The sequence below is a fragment of the Pelobates fuscus genome, chromosome 6 (assembly GCF_036172605.1).
Source record: "Pelobates fuscus isolate aPelFus1 chromosome 6, aPelFus1.pri, whole genome shotgun sequence".
NCBI classification, from domain to species: Eukaryota; Metazoa; Chordata; class Amphibia; order Anura; family Pelobatidae; genus Pelobates; species Pelobates fuscus.
This window is the reverse complement of record NC_086322.1, coordinates 225,058,147-225,073,820: the sequence shown is the minus strand read 5'-3', so window position 1 is coordinate 225,073,820 and position 15,674 is coordinate 225,058,147. Positions and strand designations below refer to the sequence as shown.

The window sequence follows — 15,674 nt, the reverse complement described above, 5'->3', positions numbered from 1 at the left end:
ATAAACATTGAGATGGGAGCACAATGTAACAGAGAGTAATGGAATGATTCAGAAAACTAGGCAACCTGACAGCAAGTCATGAAAACTCAAAGGATTATTTGTGTTACATTTAATATAACAAAGAATACTAGGGGGCTTAGTACACTTTCAGGGTTATTTATTAAAGACTGCAAAATTTGGACATTGTGTATTTTGCAATTCTGGTCCCTGAATGTACCTGATTTGATCTGAAATCTGAACCCGAATGCCAAATCCAGAAAATCTGAATGGCAGTGCGATGATTAATAAAACAAATAAATAAATAAAAACTGGGGGTCAATACAACCTGCTGTGGCGAAACCAGCCTCGCCACTGGGCATTGGAGAAGACTGATTGCCAGCCTCCTGCCCTGTGACTATGGCCCCATGCTAAAATGCTTGATTTTCCCCTGCAAAGACCCAAAAGCCGGGTCATTCTGTACTTTCCCTATGTGAGCAGTGTTACCCCAGATAGCTATGCCATGGAGCCCATTCGTATAACGAAAGACTATGTGAAAGACTTTGGCTCCATGGCAATTGAACAGTATGTATGTGATCTGAGCGCCATTCAGTCATAATGTGCACTCAGATCTAAGCTATCTGGGGATATGTTGAATGTATATGTTTTATGCAATAGCTGCACAGTTATATATTTTTATGTATTTTATTTTATTTTGCTACCATGTGGCTAATGGAGTTTTGCCTCTGTCCTTGGAGATAATTGGATTACTTCCCAATTATCTCCAGGATAGAAGACTCTGTGGTTTTGGGCAGAAAAGCCATGCTTCATTTGGTCAAATAGGACTTTCCCTTAACTTTTTAACCCCTGGATGGAATTGGCTGAATTTTGACTATGTTTATAATTAAAGTGTGCTGAGTTTGAATATGTGATTATGTTTATGGCATGTATATTTTGGAAGTTATTAATATTTGGTAAAAACTGTATTTCTCTGTCTGTGATAATTATATTAACCATTGTGTTCAGTAATCATATCACAGGCAGAGGGGAGGATTTTGTGTGGGAGTGTCTGTGTGTATTGTATGGATTGATTGGTTATTCTGTAAAACCCTGTGGGCAGTACTATGTTTGTGGATTGGGAATAAAAGAGGCTGTATGTGCCAGTACAATCAGTTCTGCTTGACCTCAAAATGAAGTGTCGTTTCGTTATTGGGGGAATTGGATTGTATGCTGATTGCCAGGAGTGTAAGCTGATTGTATGCTTTTCCTGTTCAGCATTCCTGAGAGTCCTGAGAGCATTCGTATGCTTCTCCGGTTCGGTGGTTGTGGTACTGCTGCAGTGCTTGGAGTCCTCTGGAAGCGCTAGGAGCGTCCTTGAATGGAGGTACCCAGTCGGGGTGCCCGTCGATCCGTTACACCTGCCATGTAAAATAAAAGAGGGGGTGGCGGACCACCTGGTACCCCAACTGGGTACCTCCGCCAAGCACGCTCCATAGGTATCGCCGGGACACCAGCAGCACTCCATCCCCTATCTGCTGCAGCTTGGCCAGGGTGTCACCATCGCTTTTCACCCTGGAAGCAGGGCCTGGATCCAGCTTCTAGTGATTAAAGCTCTCCTGGAGGGAGTATATCTGTATAGCTGGTACACAAGTTGAGACTGAGTGAAGGGTGAAAAGGAACTGGTTTATTATGGCCAAGTTGCCAGCTTTTCTACACTGCCCCCAGCATGGGGTCTCCATTCAATGCAAGACAAGCCCCTCCCATAAATCTCTGTGCCTGGGAGATAATTGCGTTAAAGGCCGGTAAGCTAATTGTCTCCCAAGAACAGAGAGGTACCATGTTGAAGTTCTGACCGCCACACACGTGGTCCGATGCCCAAAACATTTGCAGGGCATTTGATGATTTGGCTGGTCAACGTCCGCGAGTTCCTGCGTTCAAAATATGGGGTGCTCCATCTGGCTCTCCAGGAGCGTTTGTTCCCCTTAGTCTCAGGCACCTTCCCTCCAAAAAGCGCTCTCCTAGCAGATTTAGTTCCATAACTATCGCGGCTAAGTACAGCTGAGGACAATTTGTGGGTTTCTTCATGCGAATGGCCGCCAGGCAGCTAGTGTTCAGTTCCATTCGAATGAAGGGAAAGTGCCGAACCAGGGGCACGCAGGGAAAGCTGCTAATGGTGGCTGGGCAGAGTCAACTCCCAAACAATGTCTTTGGATATGGCCTATAGTCCTTGAGCAGGAGGCTAGCTAGCAGTCTCTTCCAGGAGGTCATGGCATAAGCACCTGTGTGCCCCCACCTGGGCTAGTAAGCGGAGGCATTAAAATAAATAGAGGGGGCGTACAGATCACTGTCCACACAAGGCAAGTTGGTTTGGACTATTTAATAAAATAAAAGGGAAACATCCTGTTAACAGGTAGGGGCAATTATAATATAAGGAGAGAAGTGCCCCCCCAGCTCCCACCTATTGGCAATTGGTGGGGACCCTAATGATAATATTAAAGACCTAGTTTATTCCCTCTGGCCTCCACGCATGGGAGACAGGTGGGGGTCCTAATTATACCATTGACTTGATTCTCAATGTAGAAGCGTTTCTTTTGGCTGTCTGGAACTTGATCTGTGTTAACCCTGCAATGAAAACATTGCAGTTTCTATACAGGGCCACTGCACCCAGACCACTTCATCAAGATTAAGTGCTCTGGGTGTCTTTAGTGGTCCTTTAAATGTCAAAGTATTTATTCGAAATCTGGTCTGCAGGGATGTTGATTCTGAGTTGTTTTACCTTTAAGTTTTCAAAACTCCATGAAGTAGCAGAGCCAATTGGTAGCCTTTCATTTCTATGGAGTCTGAACTGCTGGATACCTTTAACCTCGCATGGCAGGGGTTAAAGTTTAAGCAATGTATGCTAATTGACATATTTCAAAGCTCTCTGTGCACAGTCTCAGTTCCTCTCAAAGCAGAGATCTCTGGAATTTATAATTATTATAGTTTTTTACTTATGAAAACTGTTAGTGTAAATACCACTCACAGAAAGCTTTTATGTGCTTTTTGAAACATACATGTGTTATAGGTCATATCAAGTGAGGAGCAAAATGGGGCTTGACTCTGGTACAGGATCTGGAAAATATGGAAGTATTGTAGAATATGGGAGGTGGGACTAGTAAGGAAAAGTAAATGTGCTTAATTGCTGTTGCCTTATTTAGACCAGAAGCTATAAAATGCATAAAAGTTGTGCTGTTGCCTGACGTGTCCCTTTAATTATTGTGTAATAATCCATTTCAAATTCTGCTGCTGTCAGATAAAGTGTTTTTCTCAAAGTGGTACAGGAGGAATGGAGGCATTTAAGACCAGGTGTTTGGACATAAAAACAAGGGGGAAGAGTCTGCGCTATGTAACAGAGATGTAAGCTGCAACCCTAAAAGGGAATCCCTCAAGACCCTTGGTAAGGTAAGGGGAAAAAAAAGGAGGAGGTAAGGGCTGCGCTGGTATACAAAGAATAGTACTCTAGAAATCAGACCAAATGGCCAGAATGAATAAACAGCAAAATAAACCTAGGTATAATAGTCTCTATTAAAACACCATATAAAAGTAGGTAAATCAGAGTCCATCCAAGTGTAAAAATGTTCAGTAGAAATCAAATAATAAAATGTTCAATAAAAATCATAAAACCGTCTCACTGGTATATGGATAGGGTATGTGTACAATCCTCAGGAGTTGATCCGTCCGGGTTGTCCGTATATGTGCAGATAAAAAACATGACAAACTTCCAATGGTGAAAAATTGTAGCTCCAATGGTAAAATAAATAAAAAGGAGGATAGTACACTCACATTTGGTGGAGCTAAGGCCAGCTCTGGGATGAAGGGCGCTTAGCGGTATAATCCCCGCTAAAGGATATACTGAAGAAGTGGGTCCGTCCGTCCGACTTTGGTTCCGTCGTACTCCACAGAATATATATAAAAACAGCAATAGTGCTCTCAGTTGGAAAAAGTAAATAAAATAGGTAAAATAAAATAAAATATACTCACAATGGTAGAGCAGAAAATACTGCTCTATTGACACAGCACCACCAGTGAATTATCCCCACCTATGGATTGCTTGAAACAGGATACAATTAAAATGCCAGGAAAAATAATGAAAAAAAAAGTGTATATACAATAAAATAAGTAAAAGATTGGTCCTATAAAAAAGGTAACCAAATAGAACTTTTTATTGCTTTAAAATACACAATTAAAACCATTAACGCGTTTCACCTTTAAGGCTTTATCAAAAATGGTAATAGAGTAAAAGAGGTGTTTGGACATACCTTAGCTAGTACAAGTGGTGCCTCAGAAAGATTAGACCTAATTTGCATATTATATAAGTAATGGATACTATGAGAATTGGGTATTGGGTATGTACAGCTTATTTTTTAGAAGAGTACATTATCTGGGATATAAGAACTCCTTTGCCCATTGAAATAACAGTTCACTGTCCCACTGAACAAAAAGGTAATAAAATGAAACATTGCGAAAGACCTCATCCATTATATTAGACTGCAGACACAGTGTTAAGGAAAAGAGAGGAGACCAGTCACAAGGTCCTCCATGGTAACTAGGGTGCCATACTCAATATAGGTCTAGCCTCCATGCTCTTGCAATGGTTCTCATTCAGACAGTCATATCTGTCTTATTTCAGAAATAGCTTTACAAACTAGTTTAAGACTAAGGGAATGTGTCTAATGGATTTTCAGAGTCACCTTTAGACCAGGGGTCTCAAACTGTTCCCCCCCTACACCACCATATGTTGATTACATACAAACACCATAATTCCTTAAAAGCAATAAATCGGTCTGAGAATCATGGGAGTAATAATTCAGTAAACCGGAGGGCCAGAGTTTGAGATGCTGGCTTTAGATGGACACAGTACAGGCAGTATTTGTGCTGTGGATACATTCATTATCCTTCTGTTTTTGTCCTATTTCCTTTTTTCTAATAAGGAAGTATGATTTATTTCCAAAATATGCATAAAAAACTATTGTACAAATAAAAATATATATATATTACAATGTAACATAATACGCTACAGCACACTGACTTTAACCCCTTAAGGACAGAGCTTCAGAAGCTTGTCTTTCACTTAATGACAACGGCATTTTTTGCATTTTTTGCTGTTTGCGTTCAACTGCATTTGCATTTTACTAATTTATTGCATCGACGCATATTATATACCGGTTTTTAAATGACAGAAAGGGCTTTAATTTGATGTAACATATATATACATAAATGCTTATTTATTATTAAAAAAATACAGAAAAAATGAAAAAAAAATGAAAAAAATTGAGTTTTCTTTACAGTTTTTGCAATAATAATGTGTGCACAATTAGTGCAGGTTAAGGAAAGTAATTAAAAATAATGAATTACACAATATATAATGTGTCTGGGATTCTAAGTTATTTTGGTAGTTACAGGTCACAAAGCACAAGGAGTAAAATAAACTTTTTATGTGGAGCGATTTTAGAATTTGGTATGTTTGTCTTGTAAGCCTAATAGCCATAAAAGAAAACAAAATTGCCACACAAAAGTATATATTTATATAAAGTAGACACCACAGGCTGTTTACCTAAGGTTGTTTTGACACTTTCTACGTAGCCATTTTACCGCCAACCTCTGCTAAATATTGGAGTAAAATTGTGTTTTTGGGGGTTTTCGCACACAAACTTATAACAAAGAACTTCTCATGTGTATTTTGTAAAGTTGGTGTGTGCTATTCCTGTACAAAGATTTATTTTGTGTTCAGTTACATCTGCTGAGTAAAATGACACCCCCATTGTATGTCTTTGGCACTATTTTGTGAAGCTACAGTGCCATATAGGAGACCTGTCCTTTTCAGTATTCACAGTCGAATTCAGAGAGACGGATTTAATGAGCCTATGCTTCCATTTGGGGTATTATAGTAGTTTGACTGTTCAAAAAAAAACCACACAATGGCCTACAATTTGTAAAAGTAGACACTCCAGGGTATCTCATAAGGTGCATATTGTGCCTTAGCATGCCCCCATTTTTTCACCAATATATGCCAAAGTATGTGGTAAAAAATAATTTTGTGCATTTTTTACATACGGATTGCATTTTTGCTGGGCATTTTGTATATTTCATATGTGCCACTAAATTCAAACCCCCCAAATTATGCTCAGCTTAGTCTTCTGAGTAAAAGGACACCCACATTGTATGTCTTTGGCACTATTTCGTGAAGCTACAGTGCCATATAGGAGACCTGTCCTTTTCAGTATTCACAGTAGAATTTTGAGAGACGGATTTAATGAGCCTATGCTTCCATTTGGGGTATTATAACAGTTTGACTGTTCAAAAGAACCCCACAAAGGCCTACCATTTGTAAAAGTAGACACTCCAGGGTATCTCATAAGGTGCATATTGTGCCTTAACATGCCCCCATTTTTTCACCAATATATGCCAAAGTATGTGGTAAAAAATAATTTTGTGCATTTTTTACATACGGATTGCATTTTTGCTGGGCATTTTGTATATTTCATATGTGCCACTAAATTCAAACCCCCCAAATTATGCTCAGCTTAGTCTTCTGAGTAAAAGGACACCCCCATTGTATGTCTTTGGCACTATTTCGTGAAGCTACAGTGCCATATAGGAGACCTGTCCTTTTCAGTATTCACAGTAGAATTTTGAGAGACGGATTTAATGAGCCTATGCTTCCATTTGGGGTATTATAACAGTTTGACTGTTCAAAAGAACCCCACAAAGGCCTGCCATTTGTAAAAGTAGACACTCCAGGGTATCTCATAAGGTGCATATTGTGCCTTAACATGCCCCCATTTTGTCACCAATATATGTCAAAGTATGTGGTAAAAAATAATTTTGTGCATTTTTTACATATGGATTGCATTTTTGCTGGGCATTTTGTATATTTCATATGTGCCACTAAGTTCAAACCCCCCAAATTATGCTCAGCTAAGTCTTCTGAGTAAAAGGACACCCCCATTCTATGTCTTTGGCACTATTTCATGTAGCTACAGTGCCATATAGGAGACCAAGCCATATCAGTTTTTACCGAACTTTGACTTTTGACGCTGGGCCTATGTGCAATTTCCAAGCATCTTCGCAGGTTTTAAATTCAAACTACCCCACAAAGGCCTACCATTTCTTAAAGTAGACACCCCAGGGTATTTCAAAAGGCATACTTTGAACCTTAGCGTGGGATCATTTTTCCGCTAGCTTGTACCAAGTGTAGTGGTAATAAGCGTTTTTTCTGCCTTTTTGACACACAAAGTGAGTTTGCACAGTATATTTTGCTAACCTTATGTGTGCTACCACTGTATAATACTTCATATGTTGCTCAGCTATGTGGTCTGAGTACAGCAATACCCCCGTATTTACCTTTGCCAGGTATATGTGGATGTTGAAGGGGCACATTTGAGACGCAGCCTAACTTTAAAGTTTTACGCTGTGTCCATGTTCCAATTTGGAGTAGTTTAGATGGTTGGTTATTGAAACTTCCCCACAAACACATACTATTTATTAAAGAATACACCCTGGGGTAATTCAAAAGGCATATTTTGAACCTTGGCGTGGGATAATTTTTTCTCTAGTTTGTTCCAGGTGTAATGGTAATGAGCGTTTTTAAATGTATTTTTTAAGTTTGTAAAACTTTTTTTACTTTTAAAAAAAATTTTACTTTTGTTTTGCTTATAAATTTTTTTAAAGTTTCCTAAACTTCCTAAAAGATTTTACATTTTTCTAAGCTTTTTTTTTTTACCGTTAACCCCTAACTAGCAGTAAGCAGCACTAACAGTAAATTCCCCATTTTCCCATAACTCCCACCCACCCCAGCTAGCAAAATATTTAATTATACACTATTTAAATTAGTTAATTAAATAATATGAACCCCTGAGGGTTAAAAAAATAAATAAAAGTTAATCGTCAGGGGTTAAAAAAAAAATGAGATCACAGTATAGTACTGTGATCTGTATTTTGATCACTGTAGGCAATGATCGACTGGCAGGGAAGGGGTTAATTTTTATTTGGACTGGTTAAAGGTTTTTTGTTTTTTTCTTACTTAAACGTTATTAAAACTTTCTTTTTAACTTAATTTTTTAACTTTTGAAAGCTTATTTTAAAACTTTTTTAACGTTAACCCCTAGTTAGCCTAACAATAAATCCCCTAATTCCCCACTAACTTCCACCCTCCCCTGCTAGTTAAATGTATAATTTTAAAATATTTAAATTAATAAAACAAATTTAACCCCTGAGGGTTTAAAAAAAATAAAAATAACCCTCAGGGGTTAAAAAAAAATCAGATCATAGTAAAATGTAATCCCTGCCAATTGATCACTGTAGTCAGTGATCAATTGGCAGGGAAGGGGTTAATTTTTTATTAAACTGGGTAAAGGGTGGGTGGGATTTTAATTTAACTTTATTTTTTTTTACAGGGGGCAGGATCAGTGAAGATCCGTCTCCCTGCACTTCACACAGAACCCGGAAGTGCAGGGAGGCGGAAGGTGAGTATACACAGCACATGTGCTCGCTCTGACATGCTGTCAGAGCGGGCACATGTGCTGGGACAGCGTGAGTCGGTACTCCCGGTCTGCCTCTAATACAGAGGCAGACCGGAGCACCATTAACCCCGCGATCGCCGCGATTGTGGCGATCTGGGGTTAATTTTAACGGGTGACGGACGAGGTCCGTTACTCGTCGTTAAGGCAATCCCCTGAGTGACGGACCTCGTCCGTCACTCGTCGTTAAGGGATTAAATAATATTAAGTGTTGATCCATAATGAAGGAGAAAAATCCCTAAACAAAAAAACACTACGACACATTCCACAAACATTGTGGAGAGCATGTTGATATCACGGCAATATCTGCTTACGGACTTGCTATACGTCTCCTGTCATTATGGCAATGAATTCCTCCTGGTTAAATTCCCCATCAACATCTTTATCAAACTTCTCAATCATAGCTCGCAATTCTTCGTTGGTCATATTTTCTCCAAGTTCTCGAGCAAAGCATCGGAAATTCCGCAAGCTTATCTTGCCTGAGTCATCATCATCAAATGTGGATCACGTTCGCGTACTAAATCTTTAAAAGCTTCAGTAAAGTCTTCAAATGTAATTTTTCCTGTTGTTTAATTGTCATAATCCTTTAGAATTTTTAGATCAGCTTTTTTAACATCAAATCCAAAAGCTTTTTATTGCTACCTTTAGTTCATGGTAGCGTATTGCTTTATCCTTATCAGTATCAAATATTTCATCTCTAAAGCATCTCTAATGTCTTGCTTCTGTTCCTGTCAACTCTCTGCGTTTTTTCTTTTTTGTTTTGTCAACTACCACGTCTGTCCTCACAGTCAGGTTCATGGAGCCCTCCTCTCCAATCTCCCACATCGAATCACATCTATTTCTATGGTGGTCAGTCAAAGTTTTAATTAGGTACTAAGGTCTTTTTACTGGTAACATTGAATGGAAAAACAAAAGATAATTCTGCCCCGACTTGTGTTGCCAAAAGCATACACCTGGCACAGAAACAGAAACATGTCTATTCAGTTTGTTCCACTTGTAGAGAAAATGTTATGCATGTAAAAAATAACCCGAGAGTATTATGAAGGTAAAATAGATTACGTCATTTTCAACACAAGATAGAACACATGATTTATACGCTGTCACCAACAATTCACAATAACTCTCCCATGCTTTACTTATCTTGGGCTTTTTTTTTTTTTTTTTTTGTATAGCAGCAAACAATCCTCTAATTTCATTAAATGCTTCTAGGGCAGAACATTGGAAATAGAGCAGTAAAAGGAAAAGAAATACAGTAGAAAAATTATAAAAAAAACCATAGGTCAATGTGCTTAGAGGAAAAATAAAAAAAGCTAAAAATGTCAAAAATATATATCCAACTTTGTTAGATTTATTTCACATTTAAAAGTCTTAACATCTGTGAGAAATTACAGAAACCCTTATCACGAATGATCTGTTGATGGATAAGAAATATTTTCATCCTTAGATGTTATTGCATGATTTATAGGATAACATTTAATCTTTATTATACATGTTAATGCATGGAATAGCCTTCCAGATGAAGTGGTAGAGGTTAACACAGTAAAGGAGTTTAAGCATGCGTGGGATAGGCATAAGGCTATCCTAGCTATAAGATAAGACCAGGGACTAATAAAAGTATTTAGAAAATTGGGCAGACTAGATGGGCCGAATGGTTCGTATCTGCCGTCACATTCTATGTTTCTATATGTTTCTATTTTACAGTGCTTTAACTCACCTCATTCAGAGCAACTTTCACCTATTTCAAGGGTTTAACTAACACTAGCAGGGTTATTTACTGAAGTGAGAATTCAATGTGAATTTCAAATTTGAGGACAAAATATATGCAAACTGGAAAGACTCTCAGTTATGCTTCCAGTTTAGCTACTTTGATCTAAAATTTGAAATTCACTTAGAATTCTCCCTTTAGTGAATAGTCATGCAAAGCATTCTAGCAGTTCAGCAAATCAGTCTAGCAGCTATAACTATCCCAAAACTGGTCAGAATGGAAGCTCATTTGATTTTTGTAGATCATAAGCTAATTGCAGACGTAAAACTAAATATTAAAAAATTCCCATAGTCCAAGATTGACAGGGACTTCAGAAATTCCTATACAACCAAGTATAGTTTATTGTAAAAGCAAACATGTGAAAAAAAGATCATGATCAAAATTCTCTGTCATGTTTGCCATACAAAAAAAAGGTGTAGGTGAAGACAGCCCTGCTCAAACAATCTTACAATCTATGAGGATTTGTAGTTTGAAGTCAGGTTAAGAGAAAAGGCCTGGAAGCTGGTTAAATAATATAGATGGGGCAACTTATATTTTTGTTTCTCAGTCTGTGAATCTTCTTTTGTGTTTATTTATTTATTTATTTATTTCCCTTATCTATCAATCCCCACTCCCTTGGCTTCTTCGTCCCCTGCAGCATTTTTTTTCTTTTTTTTGTGTGTTCCTTTTCTATCCTGTTTTCATGTTCTCTGTAGTGTGTACTTCAGCTTACACACAGCATCCCCGTGTACTGCATCCAAAAGTTCAAGTGAGGCAACTAGACGTGAAACCATAAAACATAACAAAGGACCACCTTGTAATCAAGAACCCAGGACTGTAAACAAACACAGAGCAATACAAGAGTGGTGGCAGACCTGGAAAGTCATTTTTAAGTGAACTAGGAGTCCATATAGGACTTTTCTGAACACGAACATACGGTATAGTTCTCATTGAACACTCAATGAAAATTACATGAGTAAATAACAATACTAAAATGTACAATCAGATAGCAAGCATTAAAGGAAAGGGGGAAGAGACATGATGTTTGTTTTGTCTTTTTTTCAAATTTTTCTTTTTGGTATTGGGTTTGGGGTTTTCTTCTGTCCTCTTGATTTTGTTTTCTTTTTCTGTTTTTGTATGGACTTCCACACTAAAGAAAAATGGGTGGGGTGGGGGAATAAGCATGCAAAAAGAAAACAAACCTATTATAACATAAAATAGTACAGGCAAAAAAAAAAAAATCAAGACCAGGATTTGAGCCAAAAAAAAACAGCAAATCTATTGCAGCTGTCCACAGCAGCTGAATCACTGCATTGGGTCCTGGAAGGCTTTCCTGGTGGCAGGAAGGCAGGCAACTAATTGGGATTCAAAGTGGCAGGAGACCGATGATTATGAAATCGATGATTGTGAGTAAAACCTGTCCCATCTCCCAGGGTCAAGGGCACAGACTGTGCGAGGAAGATGTGAAAGCTTAATGGGTAGATATCTGCTTTGGGCAAAATAAGGGAACTCAATTATTGGTTGGGATATGTAACGAACCACCTAATGTTGATATTGATGACAAAGAATAGCTGTTAGAGCAAATTGGGAAAGCTGCAAATCTGGGTAACACGTTAATTGTTGGAGATTTCAATTACCACTTTACAACATATTGATTGGCATAAACTCTTTAGTGAAAAAAAACCCACTGGGGATAAATTAAATATTCTCAAACAAATATTAGAAATGTACCCTTTTCAGTATGTACCATTGGGTAATAAATATAAAATAAACAAACTGAAACCAATGTGGCTTAGTGGGAATGTAAAACAAGAAATTATAAAAATAATTATAAAAAAACAAAAAAAAATGAAAGCGTAGATATACTAAAGTCAGATATGGGTGTCTTTGTGTTTATGAAAACCAGGAAAAGGCAGAAGTTTTAAATAACTATTTTTCATCAGTATATATTAAAGAGGAACCTAGATTTATGTTTTTGTTTGTCCTTTTATCTTTTGGTCTCCTTTCAGCACCACAGAAGGAAATAGATGATCTCTGTTGTGTCCCTGAAAAGTTCACATTTAGCATTGGTATGCATACCGAGCAAGACTAACCAAAGTATAGTTCCTTAAACCATAGGATTTGTCCAAAAAATAATAATACTTTTGCTCTATTTAAAACACAGCATTTTTCAGTAAATATCAAAGGATCTTGTGGTTCTTTTGGTTTTATAAGTAGCAGTTTTGTTCCAACTGGAGGCTTTTGCTTTCTGGCAGCACTGCTTAGTAACTGCTCATGGTTTGTGCATGAGCGACCATTCATTGTGCCTGAAGTCAAATCCATATGTTTTCTGATCTTATCCTTAGTGCAAAAGAGTTATTTTCCAGAAAACAGGAATCAATATAATAATCTCTACTTACCACTGCCAGCTAATTAAAATATCTATCATTATGAAAATGGCAACATTTCATTAGATAAGCATACATTGATAATGACCAGTTAGATTAGAATTAACGATATCCTCTTAATTGCAGAGTCAATCACCGAGCAACTTCAAAAATCATATTCCAGCAATACAGAAGTCACAAACATAAGATTTTATGCAAAGTTTCCCCATAAAGAATGACAGATATGCTATACTACATTGTCATGAATTTAACCATTCGAAAGGAAACATGTTGAGACAAACGCTGTTCACCCGTTTGAAGGGCTCTCTTCATCAAGCACTTTGTAAAGTGATATACAGCAACCTATTTACAGAGTTGTCCACTAAACTGAGAATAGCCAAACTGAAAACCTAATTGACTTGGAGAATATCTCTAATTTGGATATTTTGGCCTAAATTTTGAAATTCACTTAGAATGCACTTTGAATTTCCAGAAATTCTCACATTAGGAAACAACCCTGTTTGTCTTTTTGTTGAATCTACGTTATCATTTAGCAAAACCAAGTTTTACATGACTGTTTTCACTCTCCTTTTGGCCATTCTTGCTTTGCTATTGTTTTTTAAGTGAACAATCCTCTTACTTTGCTTTCTATATTTCACAGTTTGAGAAGATGAATAGTTTATGAGAAAATATCTAATAAATGGATTGATGGATTGTTCTACCTTTTGGTACTTGAATAGTTTTTTTCGATTGAATTGCACGGTTCTCTAGACCAGTGGCAGTGACCTACTTGCTGCGAGGCAAACAAGGCATTTGCCTTGGGCGGCACTTTCCAGGGGGAAGCAAAAAATGCCACACCCAAACGCCCAGGCAAATACCTTGTTAGCCTGGTGGCAGGCGGCTAGCTGAGGTCCAAGGCAGGCGGTGAGGGAGTGCTGATTTGTGAGCTCTCTCTGCTCTCTCTGCTCAGCTTCCTCGCGTGCTGCAGAATGTTAGGCCCGGAATATTACGCCCGCCTTGGAATTCAGCTAGCCGCCCAACTGCCTGTATGCCTGCCTCCCTCCCTGCCCAAGCAGCCTGGCCAGCAGCCCCACTGGACCCCAGGTAAAAAAAAAATCCACCCAGCTCTCCCAAAGGTAGGGAGTCTGGGTGGATTTAAATTAAAATAAAATAATCTGTGTTGGAGGGGGAAATGTGTGTGTGTGTGTGTGTCTGTGTCTGGCTGGCTGGCAGTGTGTGTCTGACTGTCAGTGTGTGTGTATGTCTGTCAGTGTATCTGTATATCTTTCAGTGTGTCTGTATGTCTGTCAGTGTGTGACTGAGTGATTGTGTGTGTGTCTGTGAGGGAGCCTGTGTGTCAGAGTGAGTGTGTGTGTCAGTATGTGTCTGAGTGAGTGAGTGTGTCTGTCAGTGAATATGTGTGTGTCTGAGTGATTGTGTATGCCTGTCAGTGTGTGTGTCTGTGAGTGGGTGTGTGTCAGTGAGTAATTGTGTGTGTCTGCATGTCAGTGCTTGTGTGTGTCTGTCAGTGTGTGTCTGTGAGTGAGTCGGTGATTGTGTGTGTCTGTCAGATTGTGTCAAATCAGTGTGTGTGTGTGTCAGGGTGTCTGAGAGTGTGTGTCTGTCAGTCAAAGTGTGTGTTAGTCTTTAACAGGACTTGCCATAAGCAGAGGTAGCATTTCTGGATGATCATCTTGAATACCTGGACTTCTTATTTCTCTTACTTTTGTTTCAAATTATATTTCTTTCTATCTCCATCCCCCACAGTATTACTGCTTAATTGATGACTATTGCACCCTCCATCCTTAACTCTTGTTTAGTTAAATGTTTGTTTTGCCAGTGTTAGTTATTGCACTCTATGCCTCATTAATTTATGATGTTCCCTATTTATGACTTTTTCCTATCTTATCTCTCACTTTCCCTCATATATCCTTAAATTCAAATTCCCTTTCATTTGCTTTTCCTTGATTTTGTTTTTAACAGCCCAATGATTCTCCACCCACAATCTGCTGTATCTAACCCCAGATTCTCTCCTTTATAGCCTGGACCTCATAAAATTGCAGAACCAGCTACACCCAGGACTCACAGCACACAACCCTGCAGGACTTGCCATAAGCAGAGGTAGCATTTCTGGATGATCACTTCCCACCCACCCTACCCCACACCCCAAACCCCCCATGGTAATCATTACATTTATAGATAGCTCAAATTACCTAGCTTTCCTGTTAAACCAATTATGTCCACCAAGCCCTCCACACCCAAAACAAGCTATACTCACACAACACCTCTTTAACCCTTAACCCTCCTAACCACAGCTCTTAAAAACACAGCTCCTACTAATGTTCTCACTTCTATTTTTCACTTTCTCTCTCACTTCCCTCATCATTAAAATCTCTCTATCATTTCACTTACCTGTTCCTGCTAACACCATCTTCATTGCTCCCTCCCTGCTCCCCTCATCTCTGTATTCATCACATGCACTTTACTCATATTTATCCAGCCTTTCTCCACACACCCCTCCTAAATCCCTTAAATACAAGCTCTCATCTCCAACATTTAAATCTTACTCGCACCTTCTCTTCCTTTCCATCCTACTACTCCTAGCAGCAGGTGATGTCTCTCCAAACCCTGGTCCCTCCACTACTCAGCCACCTGGTTCAAACACCAGAAACCACAACAACCTAATACCCATTCCATGTAATTCTCACTATAATTCCTCTTTTAAAGCTGCCCTCTGGAATGCACGCTCTGTGTGCAGCACCTTTAAATCTACTTCCATCCATGACCTATTTATCTCACACTCCCTAAACCTACTTGCACTAACAGAAACATGGCTCTCTCCCTCGGATACTGCTACCCCTGCCTCACTGTCCTTTGGTGGTCTTCACTTTACCCACAATCCAAGACAAGCGGAGATTAAAGGCGGCGGTGTAGGTTTTCTTCTCTCACCCCACTGCTCCTTTAAAACCCTGCCCACCCCCCCTTCCCTCTCTTTCCCATCATTCGAAATTCATTCAATTCGCCTTTTCA

General features: G+C 38.8%; 1 protein-coding gene and 1 pseudogene across 1 annotated transcript in view; both read right to left on the bottom strand.

The window, feature by feature from the left end:
* SCD5 (stearoyl-CoA desaturase 5) overlaps positions 1-15,674 on the bottom strand; it is a 158,248-nt gene that overhangs the window by 45,102 nt on the left and 97,472 nt on the right. The gene's annotated exons all lie outside the window — the stretch shown is intronic.
* LOC134565716 (centrin-3-like) lies at positions 8,817-9,332 on the bottom strand (annotated as a pseudogene).